At 41.3% G+C, this 24,134-nt stretch overlaps 1 pseudogene; it reads right to left on the bottom strand.

The window, feature by feature from the left end:
* Window positions 1-2,677: 2,677 nt before the first annotated feature.
* LOC129356777 (NLR family CARD domain-containing protein 3-like) lies at window positions 2,678-23,027 on the bottom strand (annotated as a pseudogene).
* Between the last annotated feature and the right edge of the window lie 1,107 nt (window positions 23,028-24,134).

Raw genomic sequence — 24,134 nt, 5'->3', positions numbered from 1 at the left:
ACTTAATGTAACTATCAGAAAGCATAACTATCAGAACTTATGCTTTCTGATAGTTTATTATCTTATCAGAAAGCAAAAGTATGTAATTTTCTTACGATTTGATGTAAACTATATTATTGGGCTCTGAAGCCAAATTATCGTAATTATTTTTGTTTTACAGAAAAAAGAAAATTTAAAAAACATATTCTAACTAAACAGGAAACTCAGCATCTTGGCGAACAAACCTGTTAAGTATTTCATCAGGGAATATTAATATGTAATTTATTTAGGAAATATAGATGAGTTATCTGTATGTAAATAACATCTATATATTAAATCAACTGTCAGTCCTTTAGACAGACCATAATAATATGAATATTTATCATGAAAATGATAAACATAATCAACTAAACAAACGTCTGAAATCAGCCGCAGCTCTGCAAACTCACCTCTATGTTGAGAGCGGCATATTTCCGCCCTCTGGTGGCCATAGAGGGAACTACAGTCTTGATAATGCTGCATTATTTACATTTAATGTGGAGTTTAGAGAAAAACTAACAGTCTTCCTGAGTCATATTGAAACTTTACTGACTCAATTATCCTGATATATTTTTATTCACTGTTTGGAGTTATATATGTCATAAAACTGTTTTAGATAATAAAACAAAGCTGCTGTAATAAACTCTTTAAAAGACGTTTTTTTCTAATCAAAACTGAATAAAATCCTGCAGTGACTCTTATTTAACAACAGTAATGTAAGCTGACTTGATCTGACTTTATAACAGTGAAAATTAAAACAAAGAGAAACATCTTGTTGAACAATTTCTATTGATGATGTAAATAATGAATAAATCCAGAACGACGGCAGGATGACCGATGGAGAATGTCCTGATATGTGAGGAAAATTAACTGTTTCATCTCATGAACATATAAACTTCTATCCAAGCATCATCAGAGGTGGAGTCGCTCGTCCGTCTGTCTCAGCACTGAATTTTCCTGCGTACCTGAACACATCTTCAGTAAAACCAGCCTCACTGAAGCCAACAGACCAGAGCTACGTTGCAGGAAAACTCTGAAGCTTCTTGCTGGTTTTGGCCTCTAAACTGAGGACGCGCTCTCATGAGAAGTGAAATGTTGCACTAGGTGCAGGAGATGACCTTTAACCCCTGGTCCCAGGTTTTAGGCGGTGTTGAGGTGAAGAGCGAGGCTCCTGATCTGCTGTGAGTGACGTGACGCTCGGTGGAAGTTCTGCATCCTGTTGCAGCTTCATGTTGGAGACGTGAGGTTTTGCTTCTCCTGTCAGGGATTTGATGGGAAACGAGTCACAACATTCAGATGATTTTGTCACTTTGACGATGCAAACTCTGGTTCCTCAGTGTTTGGTCTGTCAGAACGCTGGCTCAGGTTTCTCCTCTAGTTTTTCTTTAAAAACTCGTTCCACTTTAAATCCACACAAATAAACCACAGAAAGTTATTTTCTCATCTTCTGATGCAAATTTGCATCCATCAACAAAAGCTGGAAAATAAAAAAACTGTTCTCCTTGAACAACAGCTGTGCAAACTGTTCCCATCACATCTGTGAGCAACATGGAGTCGATCTCTGGTTCACCTTTGACCTTTTCTTCCTTCTTGTTGCATCAGAAACTTAAAGTGAATAAAGACGTTTGAGTGAAACCAGGTTTCAGGTGGACTGAAGTCGTCTTCACTGTGAACTTCATCAACTTTCTGCTTCACAACAAAACCTTTCAAATCCAAACACACATCCAAGCAGCCGAGTCCAAATGATCCACGTTCAAATATTGTTTCTTTTCTCTGCAGGATCTGGTCAGGACGTCTGGATCTCAAGTGGATTTAATGCCACAGATCCAGAGGAAGTTTTACTGTTTGGCTCTGAATCTATAGAGCTGCTATCATGTCTGATTTTAGATCAACTTTTTTCACCTCAACAGAATAAAATGACATTTTGTCCCATTAACAAACTCTTTAAAGCTTTTTAATAAAATTTATGCTTCATGTTTTTGCTCAATTCAACTTTTCTAACAAACTCAGAGTATTTTTCTCTCTTTTGTTCCTGCAGATCATCAAACAGATCAGATGAAAAATAAAACTGAAAATCTTCAACAATAGATGTCTGGAAAATATTTGAAATAGAAATAGAAAATGTTCTGAGGTCAAAGGTCATCATCTTGATCCAGAGTCTCTTTAGACTCAAACTGCTGCAGCTTCAACCTGTGAGGATCAGCAGGACACAGAGACGTTCTCTACTTTACAGAGATCATCAGATCATCTCCACCTGCAGAGAGAAGAAGGAAGGAGAGCAGATCAGTGAGTGTTTCCAGTAGCAGTCAGTGACGCAGCACATCCAGTAGATGGTTTCCAGTCAGACTGATCTCAGAGCTGTGACCAAGATGAACCTGATCAGTTGTTTCCTGTTGAACTGAGAACAAGCAGGTCTGAGATCAGATCTGCTGCTGTTTGATGAATGAGGACCACTGTCTCTAGACATGTTGGACGCTGGAGTCCAGCTGGACGTCCTGGAGACATGGACACAGCAACAACACAGCAAGCTGCTGTTCCTCTGATTGGCTGATTGCTGTGTCCAATCAGGAAGCCTGAACCCATTCTCCTCCCACTGAGAAGCTGCAGCTTTACTGGGAACACTGGATCTTTGCTTTGATGCTGACTGGGTTTAGTTCAATATGCTGACAGCAGCTGGACTCACTGCAAACATTTACTTACTTTACAGTCTTTACAAGATCCTTCAGCTGCTGAACATCTGATTCCTTCAGGTTGGTTCCTGTCAGGTCCAGTTCTGTCAGACGGGTCGGGTTGGACTTCAGAGCTGAGGCCAAATAATCACAGCTGATCTTTGACAAACTGCAGTCCTCCAACCTGAATAAAGAATAAAAGATGTGAACCAAACAGGATGCAGGTTAACCAGTCCAACAGAACCAGTTAAAGATTCTCATGAATATTAATGCCAACAAGCTGCTGCTCCAATAAAGACCTGCTGACTTCGGAACCAGAACCAGAACCAGAACCTGGTACTGGGTCATGATGTGTTGGAGGATTTTAGTCAGTAAAATCATTCCAGGTTCTGATCAAAGTGTTGAAGCATCAATCATTGATTATTGATTTGTTCCTGTCAGATTCCAGGATTTCACTTTTCTAGACTGGATGACCTTTGACCTGCTTGACCTGAGGGGGATTTCTACACACTGGGGTCCGAATGCTGTCCTGTTCTGACCTCAGATCAGCAGGTCCAACTCAGTTACACAGAGAAACTAAATTAAACTCTGGATCCAGGAACAAACTCAGAAAATATTGATTAGATCAGAAGAAATGAACTTTGATTGATGATCAATTATATAGAATTATTCACAGAAATATCAATAATTATATCATTAAAATACACCAATCTCTCCAGTCTGCAGCCTTCAGTCTGTAGAAAACCACAGAGATCCTTCAGTCCAGAACCTTCCAGGTTGGTTCTGATCAGGCCCAGTACTGTCAGATGGGTCGGGTTGGACTTCAGAGCTGAGAACAGAGACGTCCAGCTGGTCTCTGATAACCTGCAGTAAGTCAATCTGAATAAAGAATAAAAGATGTGAAGCAACAGGATGCAGTTAAAACTGAAATATGAACAAATCAATAATAAAATGTATAAATTAATTTCCCTGAATGTAAAAGAAACATGATGAACTGATTCTAACATCTGATCCAGTCAAAACTGGTTTAAAGAGTCCAAACCAGCAGAACCAGAACATTTGATCAACAAAGAAAGTCAAAGTTTGTCTCAAAGTTTCTGAGGATCTTAAACTCAGTGGATGTTTTTCTCTCCATGTTTCCTTCCAGGCTCTGGATTCTCCGACTGCTCTGTCCATCATTGATCTGCTGATATTTTATGGCTCCAGTTTTTCTTCATTAATCTATTAATGATGTTTTTCTTGCTGCTTGTATTTGAACTGCAGCTCATTGCTCAGTATGACAGATGGAAACGGGTTGATTTCAATCCTTTTGTCATATCATCACATTCTGAAACTTGATCATTTTGTGCTGATTCAGTTTCTGAACCATCAACTAGAAAATATTGATCCTTTTCTCTGTGAGGTCATTGTGGGTCATTTGGTTCTGGTTCTGAATCGTTCATCAGAGACGCTGCAGAAATGGGAATATTGATCAGGATATCAGCTTCTTTAATCTGGTCTAGTTAAAGCACTGCAACACCTGGACTCTGTAAACCTGGACTGGATCATCATCAACTAATAGCAGGAGATTTAAAACTAATGTGGGATTTATGGATCTTCAATAAAGGGACATTTCATGTTGACCTTTGACCTGCTTGACCTGAGGGGGATTTCTACACACTGGGATCCGAATGCTGTCCTGTTCTGACCTCAGATCAGCAGGTCCAACTCAGTTACACAGAGAAACTAAATTAAACTCTGGATCCAGGAACAAACTCAGAAAATATTGATTAGATCAGAAGAAATGAACTTTGATTGATGATCAATTATATAGAATTATTCACAGAAATATCAATAATTATATCATTAAAATACCCCAATGTCTTCAGTCTGCAGCCTTCAGTCTGTAGAAAACCACAGAGATCCTTCAGTCCAGAATCTTCCAGGTTGGTTCTGATCAGGTCCAGTCCTTTCAGATGGGTCGGGTTGGACTTCAGAGCTGAGAACAGAGACGTCCAGCTGGTCTCTGATAAACTGCAGCTCCACAATCTGAATAAAGAATAAAAGATGTGAACCAACAGGATGCAGTTAAAACTGAAATATGAACAAATAAATAATAAAATGTATAAATTAATTTCCCTGAATGTAAAAGAAACATGATGAACTGATTCTAACATCTGATCCAGTCAAACTGGTTTAAAGAGTCCAAACCAGCAGAACCAGAACATTTGATCAACAAAGAAACTCAAAGTTTCTATCAGTCTGGATGAGTTGAGCTATTTCTGCTGGTTCCTGATCATCAGACCCGACTTGGTAACTGGATCAGAACCAGTCAGGTTCTTCATTAATGGCCTTTGGGTTCCTATTAAAGCTGCTGTTAGGGTTAACACCTGTTAGACATACATTAACAAAGACAGAAAAGACAAAAGAGTTAGATTCTTTTTCACTCGCGAGGAGAACGGACAGAGATGTGCTTCAGTTACAATCTCCTACCGCTCTGAAGCACATTTTGTCTGCTCCTCTATTTTATTGTTTCTAGGATCCCTAATCACAAGGACGCTGCAGCTCTAAAGGGAGGGGGCAAACAGCTACAGCGTCAAATGTTATTCACTAACTAACACACAATCATTCTGTACTAGATAATGTCCTTCCAGGCACAAAGATTAATAAAATATGTAGTGATCTTAGCAATGATGTTTTTATTGGAGGCCAGCAACTCAACCGAAGCAGAGCTCTTCACCAAGAGGTAAACCTGCAGGAAGATTTTGTTTCTGCTCTCTGTCAGTGAGGCCTTCTGAGAAAGGAATCAGAGTAAATCAACAATACAAGAAACATTCTTAATTCTATAATGAGATTAACTTTAAGGAAAGCATCAATTAAAGATACATTATAAAGATCAATGAGAATAACAAATAATTGATTAATAATATCACAATTTCTCCAACAGCTGCTGAAAGCCAATGGAGGCCATTATTTCCTCAGGAGACGGTTCCTCTCTGACCCGGCCCAACAGAACCACAGCCTCAGGACAAAGCTGAGGAACCTGCTGCTGCTGCAAACCTCACTTTCATTCATTGCATCTAGATTTGCTTTTCTACAATCAGTGGTTTCTTAGACGTTCATTAATGAGGATTTGAACTCGTCAGTGTTTGTGGCTCTGGAGGATCAACATTTCATTCTGATGTAAAGAATCAGAAATAAAAGCATCTGAATCTTTACCAAACTGAAACATCTCCATCATTCATTCACAGCATTTCAATTATTTTACTCATTTTGTTCATCAAAAACATTTTAAAGAGAAAACTGAAAAACAAAGTTCAATAATCTCAAAGTCTGAAATAAGAAAATAATTAATAAGGTCAAAAGTTTTAGAGATTTTATTCTGATGATTAAACAAGTTGTTTTAAAAAATATATATTAACATTAAATTGATTAACTATTGATTAAAGAATCAATAAATGATTTTATTGAATAAATAGAGAAAACAAACCCCAGTTTCTTCACTTTACTGACTGAATTCTCCAGGATCTCAACCAGATGCTTCATATCAGATTCTCCACCTTCATCTATGTAGATCTGATTTATTTCCAGTTCAGTCAGATCTGGGTTGGACTTCAGAGTCGAGGCCAAAACTTCACATTCAGCCTTTTGGAGTGAACAGCCACCAAGTCTGTGATTAGAGAAGAAATAAATTCAGTTCTAATGAAATCAATCTGGATCATAAACAGACTAAAATATGATAACAGTGATGTCATCATCTGATCATCATCTGATCAATATCTACTGAGTTTGACCCCACAGAGAATCTGTGCAGTTCCTGGTTAGAGTCCAGGTTCTGGTTCTGGTTCTGGTTCTGGTTCTGGTCCAGGTTCTGGTCCAGGTTCTGGTTCTGGTCCAGGTTCTGGTTCTGGTTCTGGTTCTGGTCCAGGTTCTGGTTCTGGTCCAGGTTCAGGTTCTGGTTCTGGTTCTGGTCCAGGTTCTGGTTCTGGTCCAGGTTCTGGTTCTGGTTCTGGTCCAGGCTTCATGTCCTCAGACCTTCAGCTGCAGTCAGATGTTGAAGATCTTCTATCATCAGTGAAGGAAAGTTCAGTTTCTCTGCAGCAGCTGATGAAGAGGCTGACTGAGCTGAATGAAGGAAACGACTGGAGATGATGGAGAGGAGGAGGAACTGCTCACAACTCTGACTTGGACTAGACCGTTTAGACCAAGCAGGAAGTGAGTTATAAATGAAGTGAGCAGAACAGGAAGTCCAGCTGCTGTGGACCTCTGGCATCTCTGGGTTTGTTGAGCCACTATCTGCTGCATCATCATGAATAATAGTAATATATTGTATAGAAACATGTTTCCCAGCAGCAGGTTATTAAATGCTGCCACAGAGGAAACTGGGAGCAGAACAAACACATGATGCTCCAGTTCTGTCTCCGTTCATCTGCTGGATTTGATGCTTTAACAAAGTAGAAAGTGGACAGTCGTCAACCTGCTGCAGCTAAAAGCTTCACGTTGTTCTGGTCGTCCTGCAGAGCAGCAGCAGAACCGGTCCTGCTGCTCCTTCCGGTCTGAACCGTCTGGACTGGGTCAGAACCGGGTCCAGGTGACCCAGGATCTGCAGATGATCCTCATTAATATGTCTGCACACATTGAGATGAGACAGACTGATAAACTCTCAGTCCATCAGTCTGATCTACTATAGTGATGATATGGATCATGGTGGACAGAACCAGAACCAGAGTGTTTGGGTCCATTTTCATAATGAAGCAGTGAAATTTCTCCAGTAACTAGAAGATGTTGGGATCCATTTTCTGCTGCATGGATCATAGAGAATCTCCTGATTCAATGTGTTGACAGTAAGTAATGATTATTAGGAACATTTTGGACTCAAAGTATCAGATATTGATATGAAACTGGAACTTTCACTAAAATCATTTTCTGGTCTCCAGCAAAATTAAAACGTCTCAGACAGCAGAGGCGGAGACAGAGGGGTGGCAGGGATTGCATTTGCCACCCCAAACAGAGGCCTTGCCACCCCTACTGCCACCCCACTGGAAATGGTCATTTTAAAATATACTTATGAGATCGGCAAAGACCCGGGCCGGACCCGGGACGGACCAGCGCCAGAACAGGACCGGACCCGGGCCAGACCAGGACCGGACCGGGCCAGACCCGAGCCAGACCAGCGCAAGACCAGGGTCAGACCCGGGCCAGGAAAGGGCCGGATCCGGGCCAGACCAGGGCCTGGAAAGGGCCGGATCCAGGCCGGACCAGCGCCGGACCAGCGCCAGACCAGGGCCGGACCAGGGCCAGCCCAGGGCCAGATCCGGGCCGGACAAGCGCAAGACCAGGGATAGACCCTGGCCAGGAAAGGGCCGGACTCGGGCCGAACCTGGGCCGGATCCGGGCCGGACCAGGGCCGGGCCAGATTTCCTGGCCTCGGCAAAACCAGGGCCAGGAAAGGGCCGGATCCGGGCCGGACCCGGGCCAGACCAGCGCAAGACCAGGGACAGACCCGGGCCAGGAAAGGGCCGGATCCGGGCCAGACCAGGGCCTGGAAAGGGCCGGATCCGGCCGGACCACGGCCGGACCAGCGCCAGACCAGGACCGGACCCGGGCCAGACCAGGACCGGACCCGGGCCAGACCAGGGCCGGACCAGGGCCAGCCCAGGGCCAGATCCGGGCCGGACCAGCGCAAGACCAGGGATAGACCCGGGCCAGGAAAGGGCCGGACTCGGGCCGAACCTGGGCCGGATCCGGGCCGGACCAGGGCCGGGCCACGGCAAAACCAGGGCCAGGAAAGGGCCGGATCCGGGCCGGACCCGGGCCAGACCAGCGCAAGACCAGGGCCAGACCAGGGCCGGACCCGGGCCGGATCAGGGCCGGACCAGGGCCAGGCCACGGCCAGACCAGGACCGGACCCGGGCCAGACCAGGGCCGGACCAGGGCCAGGCCAGGGCCAAATCCGGGCCGGACCAGCGCAAGACCAGGGATAGACCCGGGCCAGGAAAGGGCCGGACTCGGGCCAACCTGGGCGGGATCCGGGCCGGACCAGGGCCGGGCCACGGCAAAACCAGGGCCAGGAAAGGGCCGGATCCGGGCCGGACCCGAGTCAGACCAGCGCAAGACCAGGGTCAGACCCGGGCCAGGAAAGGGCCGGATCCGGGCCAGACCAGGGCCTGGCCAGGGCCAGATCCGGGCCGGACAAGCGCAAGACCAGGGTCAGACCCGGGCCAGGAAAGGGCCGGATCCGGGCCAGACCAGGGCCTGGAAAGGGCCGGATCCAGGCCGGACCAGCGCTGGACCAGCGCCAGACCAGGACGGACCAGGGCCAGCCCAGGGCCAGATCCGGGCCGGACAAGCGCAAGACCAGGGATAGACCCGGGCCAGGAAAGGGCCGGACTCGGGCCGAACCTGGGCCGGATCCGGGCCGGACCAGGGCCGGGCCACGGCAAAACCAGGGCCAGGAAAGGGCCGGATCCGGGCCGGACCCGGGCCAGACCAGCGCAAGACCAGGGCCAGCCCAGGGCCAGCCCAGGGCCAGATCCGGGCCGGACCAGCGCAAGACCAGGATAGACCCAGGCCAGGAAAGGGCCGGACTCGGGCCGAACCTGGGCCGGATCCGGGCCGGACCAGGGCCGGGCCACGGCAAAACCAGGGCCAGGAAAGGGCCGGATCCTGGCCGGACCCGAGCCAGACCAGCGCAAGACCAGGGACAGACCGGGCCAGGAAAGGGCCGGATCCGGGCCAGACCAGCGCAAGACCAGGGACAGAACCGGGCCAGGAAAGGGCCGGATCCGGGCCAGACCAGGGCCTGGAAAGGGCCGGACCCGGGCCGGACCAGCGCAAGACCATCATTTGTATATGGACCCCTGTGATAAAGCCTTGCTCACCCTTTGGCCACCCCTTGAAAAAAAGTCGAGCTCCGCCACTGCAGACAGAAACAGTTTATATTAAAATCCTGTTTTATGAATCATGTTTGGTGGATGAATCATAAAATGTGACAGATGAGAGACGTCTGATCATGCAGAGTGTTTCTGACTCCATTTGGGTCATGAACCAAAGAAACCCTGTGGAGAATCAACAATAATTATAGTTTATTAATGACACTAAATTTAACAGATTTCAGGAAAAACGACTCAAAGATGATTTGAACCAGAACAACACAGAGGATTTTTCTCCCTGGATTTTATGGGACGAAGCAAAAACTTTAATTATCTGGTTCTCTAACGAGAAAGAGAGAAATGTTTAAAAGATTAGAAAACTAAAATCTCTACAAATACAACGTATGGAAAATAATAATAATAACAAATCAGAGAAACAAGGAGAAACTGTTTCTATGAAACCAGATGGAGGAAAAGGATAAATTTATTCAACTCAACTATTATGGAAATAGATCAAAGCAAAGAAACTGATAGCAAACTAATAGATTTATCAATAAATTAAAATCCAACAGATAAAGACACCGATCTCTAAAACACATGAGAATCTGTTGAATGATCCTCCACTCAGTTCTGCTCTCAGCCTCATGCAGTTTTTGCTGCTGCTCTGGATTCACCATCGATAGGAACAGATCAAAATCATCCACTAACAACTAATCACTGATCAATAAAGTCATTAAAGACTGAAAGGGAATCAGACGGCAGGTGAGGAGGCGACCCGGCAGAGCGGCTGCTGAAGGATTGATTGATCAGAACTTTGTGGAGGGGAAACGCCGCCATCTTGGATCAGAGCAGAGATGTCAGTGATTCCTAAACCTGGTAAAGATGAAACTGGATGTGGTTCATAAACCAACATCAGTTTCAAACATTGATTACAGGATCACTGCAGCAACACTGGATAAATATTATAATCCCAGGAATTACAGACACAGATCAGATTTAATCTGGTTTTATCATCAACATTCAAACCCATGACAACGTGGGCTCCTGACCTCACAGGTCAAAGGTTAAACAGAATCAATAAAGTCATTTAGATGCTGAAAAGGCTTTTGATTCAATGTGTTGGAAATATCTTTATTGAGCTCTGGACAGATTTGGCTTTAATAATCAGATTATAGGTTGTTTCAGTCTGTATGAATCACATTCTGCCAGGATTAAGATTAATGTGGATTATCAGATTCAGGAAAGGGTCTGTGGCCGAGGCTGAACCCTCATCGCCACGTTGCTGCTTTTATTGATCCATCAGAGAACAACAACATTATGGGAGGAACTATTAAGGAACAAGACCAGACGATGAGCTGCTAACGCTAACTGCTAACGCTAACTGCTAACGCTAACTGACCCAGAGTTAGCCGACCTGATAGCACAGGATGCTACGTCAACGATGGATTATAGTCAGAATGGTTGATTTCTGGTCCATAATCAATGATCAATCAGCAAACAATCATCCAATTCTAGTCAGAACCAAAGTTGAAAATGTGTCAACGAATCATTTGAGGTTGAAATTGATGAATCAAACGCCGATAACTGATCAATATCTGTTATCGGCAGATATTGATCGAGTCAATATCTGATCTATATTAAATCAATAAATGCTTTCCCAACTCCCTCTTCAGTACTTTGGTTCTTGGTTTGGTGAAACTGAACTGGATCTTTATCAGCATTTGGACATTTTTAATGAATTTAATCAACTTATTTTTCAGTGTTTGTGATTAATGGAGGATTGAACCAGTTATTGATGAACTTTAACCCCTGTATATATTGTCAATAATTGTTCCAACTGCAGTTCAAATCACCTTTTGCTCTATTTTTCTGTCTCTGGTGTTAAATCAATCCTGATTTGATCTTTAGGTTTTCTGATAAACACTTTATTTTAAAAAATTGACTCATTTTTACCACGAGCTGCAGCATCATAAATGCTGCAGCATAGTGCAGCATTTATGATGCTGCACTATGCTGCAGCATTTATGATGCTACAGCATAGTGCAGCATCATAAATGCTGCAGCTTGATAGCTAAATGTAACTGTATGTGTCGACTAGCATTAGATAAATATTCATGAATATTCATCATTAACTTAGCAGTGAGTGTACATCAATCAATCAGATTGACTGATTGATTGATTGATTGATTGATTGATTGATTGATTGATTGATTGATTGATTGATTGATTGATTGATTGATTGATTGATTGATTGATTGATTGATGATTGATTGATTGAGTGTACATGGGGAACCGAACGCTTTGTGTTTGTTCTCAGACCTGTAACCAGTTCCCTACTTAATATTTCTGCTTGTTACAAAACGTCTCTCTTGCTCTGCAGAACCTGGTTTCTTTAGCAGAATGCTCTCAGAGTCAAGATAAGCAACCAGCAGCTTCTGCATGCTGAGTTTTTAAATTAACACCACAAAGGAGCAGCAGACACGAACAGACAGTCAGTTTGACACAAACTTATTTTAATCTCATCAGAGAACATGTGAAATTTCCTCCCCAGAATGTTTTAATGTTTTCCTGGGCGAATAACATGCAACACTGATGATGATGATGATGATGATGATGATCATCAGAACATTCACATTAGACTGGAAGGAAATAATTAAGGAAATTCATCCAGTGGAGAGACTGACTGTCATGAAGACTTTCTGCTGATCAATAAAAATATTGGAAGAGAAGAAACCTGAACCTGGAACCAACTGGAGGATCAATGTAATCATCTAGTTTTATTGTGAAAGTTCTCACTTTGGGTTTTATTGTTTTATTATTTAATTGTCTTTGTTCAACAAGATACTTTGCAGCTTTTGTTAGTGGAGGTTTGAATGTTCAAAGTATTTATATTTCTGAAACTGTAAAAACAACAAAATATAAAGTTTATGAAAAATAATCCAGAGGATGAAGGAAGTAGATAAAGAGCAAAAACATCCAGAATCAACTTGAAGACAGAAGAAGAAACAGGAGGACAATAGAGCTGAATCAGCATCACACAATGAAAACATCTGGACTCACCGAGCCTTTCTGCAGTTCCTCACAGCTGGAACCAGTCTCTGTCGTCCTGATTCTGATGTGTTGTACTTCTCCAGGTCCAACTCATCCAGAATCTCTGACATCTGCAGCATGAAGGCCAGAGCTGAACAGTCAGTCTCTGAGAGCTTCTTCCCTGAATCCAGCAGCCGTTGGATCTCCTGATAAAATGAGACGTCGTTCATCTCCACCAGACAGTAGAAGATGTTGATGCTTCTGTCAGGAGAGATTCTATCAGTGTTCATCTCCTTCAGGTTGGTGATGATTCTCTGGATGGTTTCTGGACTGGTCTCTGTCTGACCCAGCAGATCTTCTAAGAGTCTCTGGTTGGACTCCACAGTGAGACCATGAAGGAAGCGGACAAACAGGTCCAGGTGGCCATTTTCACTGCTGAGGGATTTCTCCATGACTTTCTTCATTAACTTCTGCAAAGACATGAAAAACAAATTTTCTCCCAAGAAGGTCTTGATAACTTTTTTTCCTCTCCTGCTGGTGAAGCAGTGGAGCATGTAGACTGCAGCCAGAAACTCCTGGATGCTCAGATGAACAAAGGAGTAGACGGAGACGTCGCGTGTCCCTCTCTCTCTTTTAAACATCTCAGTGAAAACTCCTGAGAACAACGCAGCATCTTGGATGTTGATGCCGCACTGTGTGAGATCTTTGTCATAGAAGATCAGGTTTCCCTCCAGCAGCTGATCAAAAGCCAGTTTTCCTAGAGACTCAATCAGCTTCCTGTTCTCTGGACTCCAGATAGATTTGGTCTTTTTTCCTCCATCATACTTTTCCTCCTTGATGTTGAGTTGAACCTTCAGGAACTCTATGTACATCTCAGTCAGAGTGTTGGGTAGTTTCTCTCTCTCTCTGGTCTTCATCACATTCTCCAGAACGTTAGCAGTGATCCAGCAGAAGACGGGGATGTGACACATGATGTGGAGACTTTTGGATTTCTGGATGTGGGAGATGATCCTGCTGGCCTTCTCTTCATCATCTCTGAATCTCTTCCTGAAGTATTCCTCCTTCTGGGGGTCAGTGAACCCTCTGACCTCTGTCACCATGTCAACACACTGAGCAGGGATCTGATTGGCTGCTGCAGGTCGTGTGGTTATCCAGAGGAGAGCAGAGGGAAGCAGTTCCTTCCTGATGAGGTTTGTCAGCAGAACATCCAGTGAGCTGAACTCTGTAACATCAGTCAGGATCAGATTGTTGTTGAAATCCAGATTAAATCGACTTTCATCCAGACCATCAAAGATGAACAGAACCTGGAACGATTCAAAGTTTCTGATTCCTTTGGTTTTAGTGAATCGTTCATGAATCAGTTCTAATAAGCTGAACTTTTTCTCTTTCAGTAAATTCAGTTCTTTGAAGGTGAATGGAAATATGAACTCAATGTTCTGGTTGGTTTTGCCTTCAGCCCAGTCCAGAGTGAACTTCTGTGTTAACAGTGTTTTCCCAATGCCAGCCACGCCCATGGTCATCACTGTTCTGATTGGTTGATCTCCTCCAGGTGGGACTTTAAAGATGTCTTCTCTTCTGACTGTTTCTTGTTTCCTGGATGCTGTTTCAATCTGTCTGACCTCATGTTCCTGGTTGACCTCTCTAGTTGACCCCTCTGTGATGTAGAGCTCAGTGTAGATCTGTTCAGACCGGTTTATTTCCAAGTTCGACGCCTTCAGAGAGACTCTGGATCTTCATCTTCAGATGGTTTTTAAGCTCCTGTTGACACCGAACATCAAAATCTAAAAATAAACAAGAGCAGACACTTCAGCTAAACATAATGAAAAGAGTTATTTTGATATTCTCAAAGGACATTAATATCTTTCTCTGTGGTGAAAAATTTTGAAATCAGGAACTATTAGAAGAGATCAGATTTATTTATCATTTATAGTTTAATCAAAACCAGTAGAGGTTGTAATAGCAGCTTTAATGAACTTTGTGTCTCACCTGGACCAAAGGAGGCAGAGGACAAACCCAGCTGGTTGGACAGAGTTGGATCCAAGTGATGAAGATGTTTGATCATCAACCTGCAGGCTCTCTGTTCTTCTCACAGCATCTGGTGTCGCGGGCCTTGTCTGCTCTGGTTTGGTTTATCTGCAGTATACCCCTCATCCTCCAAATCACCAAACACCTCATCTGATAGAAGCTCATCAAGGAGCCGTTTCAGGATTTCCTCAGAAACTCTCTTCACAAACTCAGAGCGAACCTTGAAAAGTTTTTTCTCTGCAGGCAGAAACAGAAACAGGATTAATTTACTCTGAGAGACAAACCTGATGAAGATCAACTCTTCCTGTTGCTCCATCCAGAGATTCTCCTCAGAGTCTGTTGATCAGCTCCTCAGGTCTGAACCTGCTGTTGTGTTTCTGCCTCATATCTGAGAGACGACCACTGATTCTGTCTACATGAGAACAAATGAAGCTTCTGTTCATCATTTGTTTCCTCACTGCAGGAAGAACAATAAAACAAACACCTTCTAAATATAGAGCTGAACTATTTCAGGAAAACAGGAAACTCTGATGTTATTGATGAAAATATCGACTGATTAACATTTTCATCACTTTCTGTCTTTTACTTTCAACAAGTTTTTAATCTCCATCTTTAAGCTTCAGCATCTCTATCACCAAATGTTGGGATAAAAGACAGAGACAGTCTTTGATAAAAATTAGTAAAAATGATGTGATTATTGGATAATTAATTAGTGAATATAGTAATATTCCTGAAGATCTTTTTCACTTTGGTTCCTTTTAGTTCTGTTTCCATCTGAGTCCAGGTTTTATCTTCAGGTTTCACAGAAACTCAGTTTCCAGCAGAGCTTCACTGAACAGGAAGCATGAAACAATAAATACTCTGAGGCTGAGGTTCATCACATGGCAGCAACACGGGCTGTGATTGGTCCGTTTGTTCCTTCATGATGGTTCATTTCTGCTTCTGATCACTTACCAAAATCCACTTCCTGCTGGACTTCCTGCTGCTGCGCCATCTTTTATCTGGAAAACATGAAGGATTTATTATGTTTCAGACTTTGTCTCATAAATAATTTACTGTGGTATAAATGATAAACTACATGGAAAAATACCAGATTAGAGATGAAAATACTCATTTAAATCACACAATAACACACCACTGAAAAACACAATTTCTTTAATTCTTAAAACTAAAATTTGTCTTTTTGAAAACTGACTTGATTCTTCCAGAACTCTGAAATCAACACTATTGAACCAAATGTTTGTATTTAAGGATGGAAAGCGACTGTGAGTCATTCTAGGATCAGATTTCCTTCAGACTGAAATGAAAACATCTTTAAATCCTGTTTGTTGCCATTGAACAGTAATGTGTTGCTGCCATCACCAGCTGATTAAATGTCCTCCAGAAATGCGTCTGGCCTCCTGCTCAGGCGTTTAGTTTTCAGGTGACCAGTTGTCCTCACCGTCTCTGCCGTCTTCCTCTGAGTGATGATGAGAAGCAGCAGAAATAAAGACACAGAGGGATGAGAGGGACGAATCTGGACTGACAGAGTTTCATCCTGTTGAAACAAACCAAGTTCTGACTGGTTCTGCTGAAGCTGCTGACTGGGACCAAACTGGAGAACTTAGTGGAATTAAAACCTCTACAACCCTAAAGGCGACCCAATCAAAACGACTCACTGTACATATTTGAAACTTGCTACACAAAGCCTTCAACACAGGAAATAAACTATTGGAGGGAGGGTCAAAGGTCATTTTTGACACACATGATGAATTTAGTCCAAGGAATTTAGATGTATTGGCTTCTTACAGCAGGTATTGTTGTTGCGCAACCTCTGCCCCCCTCCTTCACTCTCTCCTCTCTCAGTCACTACTTCCTCTTCAGAGAGGGGAGATGTGCTACCAGCTCTCTGTCTAACGGGTGAATTGAGTTTCCTAAATCTGTCCAGAACTGAAGTAAACTCTGTTTTAGCTGCATCCAGAAAGGATTCGCCTGGTTACTGATGGCCTCCATCCAGATGTCTCGTCCTTCTTCCCCCTGTGAATCAGCCAGACTGAGCAGCCAACTAGTTCCACAGAGCACATCTGTTAACGGTCGCTCCTTCTCTTTATTACAACTTGCACTTGTTACTGAATCAGGTTGGTTTTAGTGACTCTGGCGAGTCCCAAGGATGTTGTTTTAGATTTGGGCTAAAGCAACCTATAAAATGACCTAGTTTTCTTCCCCAGAATCAAACATCACAGCTATTTTACTACCGTCAAAGAACTTTGAGGTGACTCATTAATTGAATGTCCACATCTTTTACATTTTCTTTATGCTAAATATTTTATTAGTAAAGCACTTTTGCAAGAGTCAGTACAGCTTAATGAAGTAGCAGAAATAATCAAATAAGTAAAATCAATCATCTAGTTTGTCTTTCCCTAACGCTGATACTAAGAACTAAAAAGGGAATCTGTTGTGGACAGGCGTAGAGGGGATCACGTGATGTCGTTAGTGATTATAGATCAGCTGTTGCTCACCTGGGTGAAGTAGTGAGTGGGTGATGGAGGAAGGTTTACTTTTTGCTGACCGCTTCAATTTAGCACATTTTGTCTTTATTCACTGTTTTTTCTACGGATCCGTTTTTTTATTTTTTTTAACTTTATTTTTATTTATTTTTAACAACACATGTCCACAGTTGCATTCGTCTGTCTCTTACTGACATTTATCTTCTGCATTATAACTTGACAAAAGATGAGACATCAAATGATCTAACATAGGCAATAAGGAATACATACCAGTACAAACATCACACAAGACAACAAAATAAAAATAAAAATAATACAAGACACACAATTAAATCCCCTCTGACATAGGATGGTCCTCACATTCTTAAACACCATGGTATTCTAACTGACCCATGGGTACATACAGGTGCCAACAAGCAATCCTGTAAGGGCGTCATTGAATTAGTAACGGTAAGACCGGGCTCCACCTTATATCAAAAACTGTTTTTTGAAGCCTTAAGGAATATGTGATTCCTTCCATCAGATAAATGTCCCAGATTTTTTGTATCCATGTGTTATATGTAGGAGGCCCTGGTTTCAGCCACCTGATAGTTATACATTTCAAGGCTGCTGTGAGCAAGATAGAGAAGATATCTATCACCCTTCCTGTCCATTCCATCGGGTATTACTCCCAGAACTGCCACCAAGGAGTTTTTGGAACATTTCTCCTGAAAATAACACTGAGAGCTTCAAAAATGTCCTTCCAGAAATCACTTAGTTTAGGACAAGACCAAAGCTACGGATCCGTTTTTATGCTGTGTGGACACTGACGCTTTGGATATTGGCAAAATAAATCAACTTAAATGCAACTTGGATTGCGTTTTTGATCAGCTGGCGCGTCAACAAAGATTCCCCTATTCAGCCGCTCAGCGACCTGGTTTGACAGTCGCTAATAGAACCTCTGAGAGAGATGGACGATCACACAAGTGACCTCTCAGGTTCTGGTTCCCCAGAACCAGAACCAACAGAGGAGAAGCAGCTTTCAGCATCTATGCACCACAAATCTGGAACAAACTTCCAGAAAACTGTAAAATAGCTGAAACCCTGACATCCTTTAAATCTCAACTAAAAACTCACCTGTTTAGAATTGAATTTGAAATGTAATCAATACTCACTGATTATTGGCTGAAAGTGCTGCAAGTGTATCCAATACTGACTGCATTGTCTGCATAAAGTAGGTTCATGTTTATTAACAGAGATTTTGAAGGGCCCAGTAGATCAATGTCCATTGGCTGAGTTAAATATTATAAATGTTTTATTTGCATTGTTATGGCATTGACTTAATGTAGTTTTTGATTGTTGATTCTATGTTGCATCACTTTGTGATTTTGTGTTTATTATGTCAGGAAAATCTGAGATCATCCACTTCCCCATGCTGGAGATTTCAGTTAATAGTAATGTTATGTTCTTTGGGCACTCTCTAATTATTTTTATTTTCTTAAATAATTTTGTATTGATTTAAGTTGAGTGGTTTTGTGTTTAATATATTTTTAGGGTAGTGATTCTTTTTGTAATTAGTTTGGCTTTAATTGGTGGGCGAGGACGGCCTATATATATAGGCTGGGTTGTAATGGTTGCCGCCCAGCCGCTCTCTCTCTCGCTCGCTCATCCACCTCCATCTCCACCTCCAAGAGGGGCGCCCGGAGGAGGCTCCTCCAACTTTGTCGGCCTTTGGACCCTTGTGATGCCTCCTGCCTGCCATGGGGATTTTTTGGTTGTTTTTTGGTCTGTTTTGGCCTGGTGAGTCCGGTTGTCCTGTTTTCGGTCATTTTGTGTTAATAGCTTATATTATTTTTCCCTATTTTCTTTAGTCTGGTACTAGCAGGGGCTTCGACGGCCCTGTATAGGGTTGGCCCCCTGCTGTACCTTTTTGTTTCTTTGGACCGGCTCACCAGGTCCACCTTTCTGTTGAACTTTTTCTCTTACTTTTTTGTTACGTTTTGGGACACGGGAAGAGGGGTTCTTTCCTTCCTTTACAGAAAAAAACAAGAAAGGACAAGGAAGTCTAAAAGAAAGAAAAAAAATGAATAAAGGAATATTTTTCTTGGAATCCTTTTGTCTACGTGTCCTTTTAAATATGGCGTCCTGGCGGACGTAACAAGTAACAACAAATAAAGTTACCTTTAAAATCAGTCACACAAGCGACATCTGGACCCAACAGTAGAGCCAGACTGCAATAAAATAAATCTGGTTGTGTGTGTTGTTTTTGTCTCCTGCAAACTTTGCTTTAATTATAATTATCTTTTTTATCTAATCTTAAGAAATCATAGAGAGATGAGACAGGAAGAGCAGGTTTCCTGGAAACTGAGGAAGGAAGTTTCCAGCCTGCAGATTTATAAAAATATCTGAGATTATTCCTTATTAAAAAGCATAAAAGTTTGAAAGGATGAAATCTAAACATTTTGAGTAATTACATAAGATTTAAAGTAAAGTACTTATATTAATATTGGTTTACTTATAACAATACTTACTGACACTTGTGGAAAAACGTACAAGTAAGACAAGTAACTGTAACTTTGGTATTAAATAATTACAATAATAGATTATTCTTGGTTTCTTTTCAGAACATGTGTAATAACTCACATTATAATTATAATAAGAGTAATAAGTTGTGATTATCATAAAATTATAAATTAATGCTAAATTAAAGGAACTAAAAGGATTATAACATTGAACTTGAAATGGTGTAAAATGTGTAACTGCTATTAAAGATCACTGATGATGTGTTGGAGGTAGATAGAAGGTGAAAGGTCAAGGGTCAAAGAGGACTAACAGGAGAGCAGAGATGACCAACGCCTCATTTGAAGATAGATGATTGAACAACTTAAACGTCTCAGAGACATGGGAGCATCGTTGAGCAACCCTGAGACATTAGCCAAGACATCAGGACAAAATGTCTCCAAGACAGTGATGGATATGAGGTCATCTGTCCATCAGCCAATGAAACAAGCACAGCAACAGTGTTAGCCAATGCTAATGCACCAAAATGGTGGATAAACCCAATAAAGGGTGAGAGCAAAAGAGGAACCTTTGGTTGGATCAGGGTTGCTCAACTTATTACTCTTGTTATTATAATGTGAGTTATTACAGAAGTTACAGTTACTTGTCTTACTTGTACGTTTTTCCACAAATCTCAGTAAGTATTGTTATAAGTAAACCAATATTAATATAAGTACTTTACTTTAAATCTTATCTAATTACTCAAAATGTTTACATTTCATCCTTTCAAACTTTTATGCTTTTTAATAAGGAATAATCTCAGATATTTTTATAAATCTGCAGGCTGGAAACTTCCTCAGTTTCCAGGAAACCTGCTCTTCCTGTCTCATCTCTCTCTATGATTTCTTAAGATTAGATAAAAAAGATAATTATAATTAAAACAACACACACAACCAGATTTATTTTATTGCAGTCTGGGTCTACTGTTGGGTCTAGATGTCACTTGTGTGACTGATTTTAAAGGTAACTTTATTTATTGTTACTGTTAAATTAAACTCTCCAGCATGGGGAAGTGGGATGATCTCAGATTTTCTTGACAGTATTCTTGTAAACCTTGGAGAATTAAAAGTTATCAAAATGTTAAATGTTTTGATCCAGGCCTCAAACTTTGATTTTTCACCAATAAAATTATGTCAGAGTCAAACAGTTTGACTTTAACTTGATTGTGCAGGAGGAATTCACACTTCAGCTTGCCTTTCCCCATAAACAGAGACGTAGACCAGAACTCATTCTTCAGAGGAACCAACTTCACACGGATCTGAATGATTGGTAGAAGAAAAGAGCAAGAACTGAAGCTCTGCATATCTGAATCCTGAGACAAGATCAGACATGCAGGTAATCAACGTCTTCAGTTTCTCACGTTGGAGAATCACAGATGGATTAAAGTGAGATGCTGAAACCTGCTGAGGCTTGAAATATTCCTCCACTCCTCAGTGGAACAAGAAGAGCTTCATAAAAACAGAAAACAAACCGTCTCTGGAGTCTGACAATAATGAGAGGATTAATATGTGAACATCTGCTGTACAGAGATGATAGATGATTGTAATAAGATCAATATTCATTCAACAAACACCATCATGTAATCTGAGATTATTTGGTTTGGTTGGGACAGATTGAGATTCCTGATAATTAGTTCATCTCTCAGGATGATTCATCTCAGAACACAAACATTCAAAGTCATGATTCTCATGTTTAGGTTCTGATTATAATCACTTAAATAAGTTTCAACAAACTCTGCTTCTGTAAACTCTGAGTTAACTTAGCCTGAAACTGAGATCCTGGTTCTAAAACTTTTTACCTAAAGATCAACAAACTGCACTAATCAAGAACCACAGGAAGTGGATTTGTGATGTCACCAGGTTCAGATGTCATTAGACTGTTGTTCCTCTGGAGGGCGCTGTTGATTCTTTACGGCTTGATCAGCTTTCAACTGAACCACCTGCAGCCTGGACTGAAATGATTGATCAATAATTTGGTTGAAAATCTGAAAACCGTTCATCAGATTTTATCTAATTAAGCAACAACTTAAATAATATCATTAATATTAAACTTTGTTTTGGTTTCACATGAATATCAGGAAACTGGGAAATGAAATATGATGATGTTTAAAGGGTGTAAAAACTTTCAGATGGTTTTGGATTTAAAGTCAGACTTTAATCTCAGTTTCTGCTTTAAAAGTTTAGATAAATTATCCAATCTTATTAAAGCAACTATAAAACTTTTATTGTGATTGTTTCACTGATAAACAGTGAATGATCTCCTGATCTTATGATTCCTGACTCACCTCAGGCTCCGCCCCTTCTCACTACTGGACAATAAAACCTGTGGAAAGATGTTGATCGTGTAGGAGTCACTCTAGGTGGCGCCGTTTTGTCTCTTTTCACAATCAAGTTTGCTACATTTTTACAGAGAAGGGAAACAACTGAACCACTAGGGTCAAAGGTCAAAATCCTGCCACCAGACTCAGTTCATTGATATGAAATAGAAAAATCCAAACATTTAACAATGAATCAAAAACAGAGTAAAAAAAACTCTAAAGATTCACAGATAGCCGAACTTCTGTAAATTTCTCTCATTCACCAAAATTTAAAACTATTTAAAACTTTGTTAAAAACAACAAAATTATTTAATATCACTGTCATTGAATGTATGAAGTGACTGAAATATGAAATACATTAACAGGTTTTCTTTTAAGTGTTAACAGTGATATAGATTATTAGAAATCGCTGTGATTCAACCAATAGTTTAGCAGATTTGTGATTTAATATTAATCAATCATTTAAAAATCAAAATGAGAGAAAATGAATGACGATCAGAGTGGAGGACAGTTTTCTTCTGCTTAAACCTCTGAGCTCTCCAGGACAAATCTGACATTTTTTATTTGTTTTACATTAAAAAACAACAAACAAGACATTTGATCCAAAATGGCCGACTTCCTGCTGGGAGTGTAAACGGGTCCAATAGTCATTTTTCTCAGTTCTGATGGTTTGATGTTTTAACTCAGTTCAGGTCTAAATAACAGCAGTGGATGTTTTTAAATACTCTAGGGGGCGCTGTGTTGATATTTCACCATAATCACTTCTTACTGATCAATAATTGATTGAAATGATCAGCTGTCCTCTGGCTCCTCTCTGATCAATAAATTATTGACTTCATATCGAAATATTTCATCCACCAACCAGGAACCAGATATATCAGCTGAACCAGAACCAGAACCAGAACCAAAGCTCAGAGAGAGAACCAGTCAGGACTGGAAACCAGAAGAATGTGGAGTTAAAACTCACCTGATCAGATCTTTGCTTCTCCTTCTGTTCACACAAACCCAGTGGGAGCGAACTGGAGAACCGGACCGATTCTCCAGAACTTTAATGGGACCCACCTGAGGCTCCGCCCCCTGACAGCAGAGGTGTGTTCACCTGTTGAATAACAAGAAACCAGGAAATAATGTTAAACAACAAGTTCACGTTTAGGTTTAAAGCTTCTTTAAGTTTGAAACATATTCAGGATTTTAATCAATATTTGATTAAATTAATGGAGATTTTCAGTTTCATCTATAAAGAAATTTAACAAATAAAAGTAATAATAGTTGCTGCTTGTTATGATCTGAGCCAACAGAACCAAGAACCTTGAAATGTTGATGTTTCTCCATCTGACATGTTCATATTAAATACAGATTTTATTCATTTATTTAATCTTGTTTAATGTTGATATGAAGGAAACTTTCCATGATGATTCTCACCTGATCCTCCTTCATTCGTGAACATAAAGTTCTTTAACCTTTGTCTCTTTTAGCCTGGAGGCTTCAAGTTGTTCAACTAGTTTGTCTCAAACGTTTCCAACGAAAATTAAAAACCTGCAGAGTTACAAACAGGTTTTAAGTTGCTGCTGCCGTTCACTGGAAGATGTTTACCAGTTTGTCTCTGCTGTGCAGGAATGTTTCCTCGTTGCCAACATGCCTGAAAAAAAAGTTCAACCTCCAAACATTAAGATCCGTCCAGCAGGAACCTTTTCTGATGTGTCATAAATGGAAGGTGAAGGTTTCAGATCAATGTTAATCAAACTAGTAAATATCATTTAACACAAAATTCCTGATGCAGGAATTACCTGGGAACACTTCAGGGTGGGGTCATAAGGTCGTCCATCAGCGGCCCGCTGTGTTTTTTGGGTTAAAATATTACAAAGTTTTGAGTGTCATAATTCAGAGGAGGGTTGTGAAGCCCTCCTCTGATTGTTTTACTGATAAAAGTGAATAATCTGTTTCTCCTGATCTTATTGTTCCTGACTCACCTCAGGCTCCGCCCCTTCTCACTACGGTACAACAGTATCAGCCCGGCAGGCTGATGAAGCAGAGGAAACCCTGACTTCTAGTTCTAGTTGGTCTCTTGCTGCTCTTGGTCTGGTCCCTCACTAGGAGCCAGTGACTAATAACTTCAGCAAAACACATGAGCTTCTTTTCAGTCAATTATTTCTTAATATTGATGAATCATGCAGATTATTTCACTGATAACATTTATAAC

The sequence above is a fragment of the Poeciliopsis prolifica genome, unplaced genomic scaffold, assembly GCF_027474105.1.
Source record: "Poeciliopsis prolifica strain line A6 unplaced genomic scaffold, Auburn_PproV2 SCAFFOLD193, whole genome shotgun sequence".
NCBI lineage: Eukaryota > Metazoa > Chordata > Actinopteri > Cyprinodontiformes > Poeciliidae > Poeciliopsis > Poeciliopsis prolifica.
This window is presented reverse-complemented; position numbering and strand designations above follow the sequence as displayed.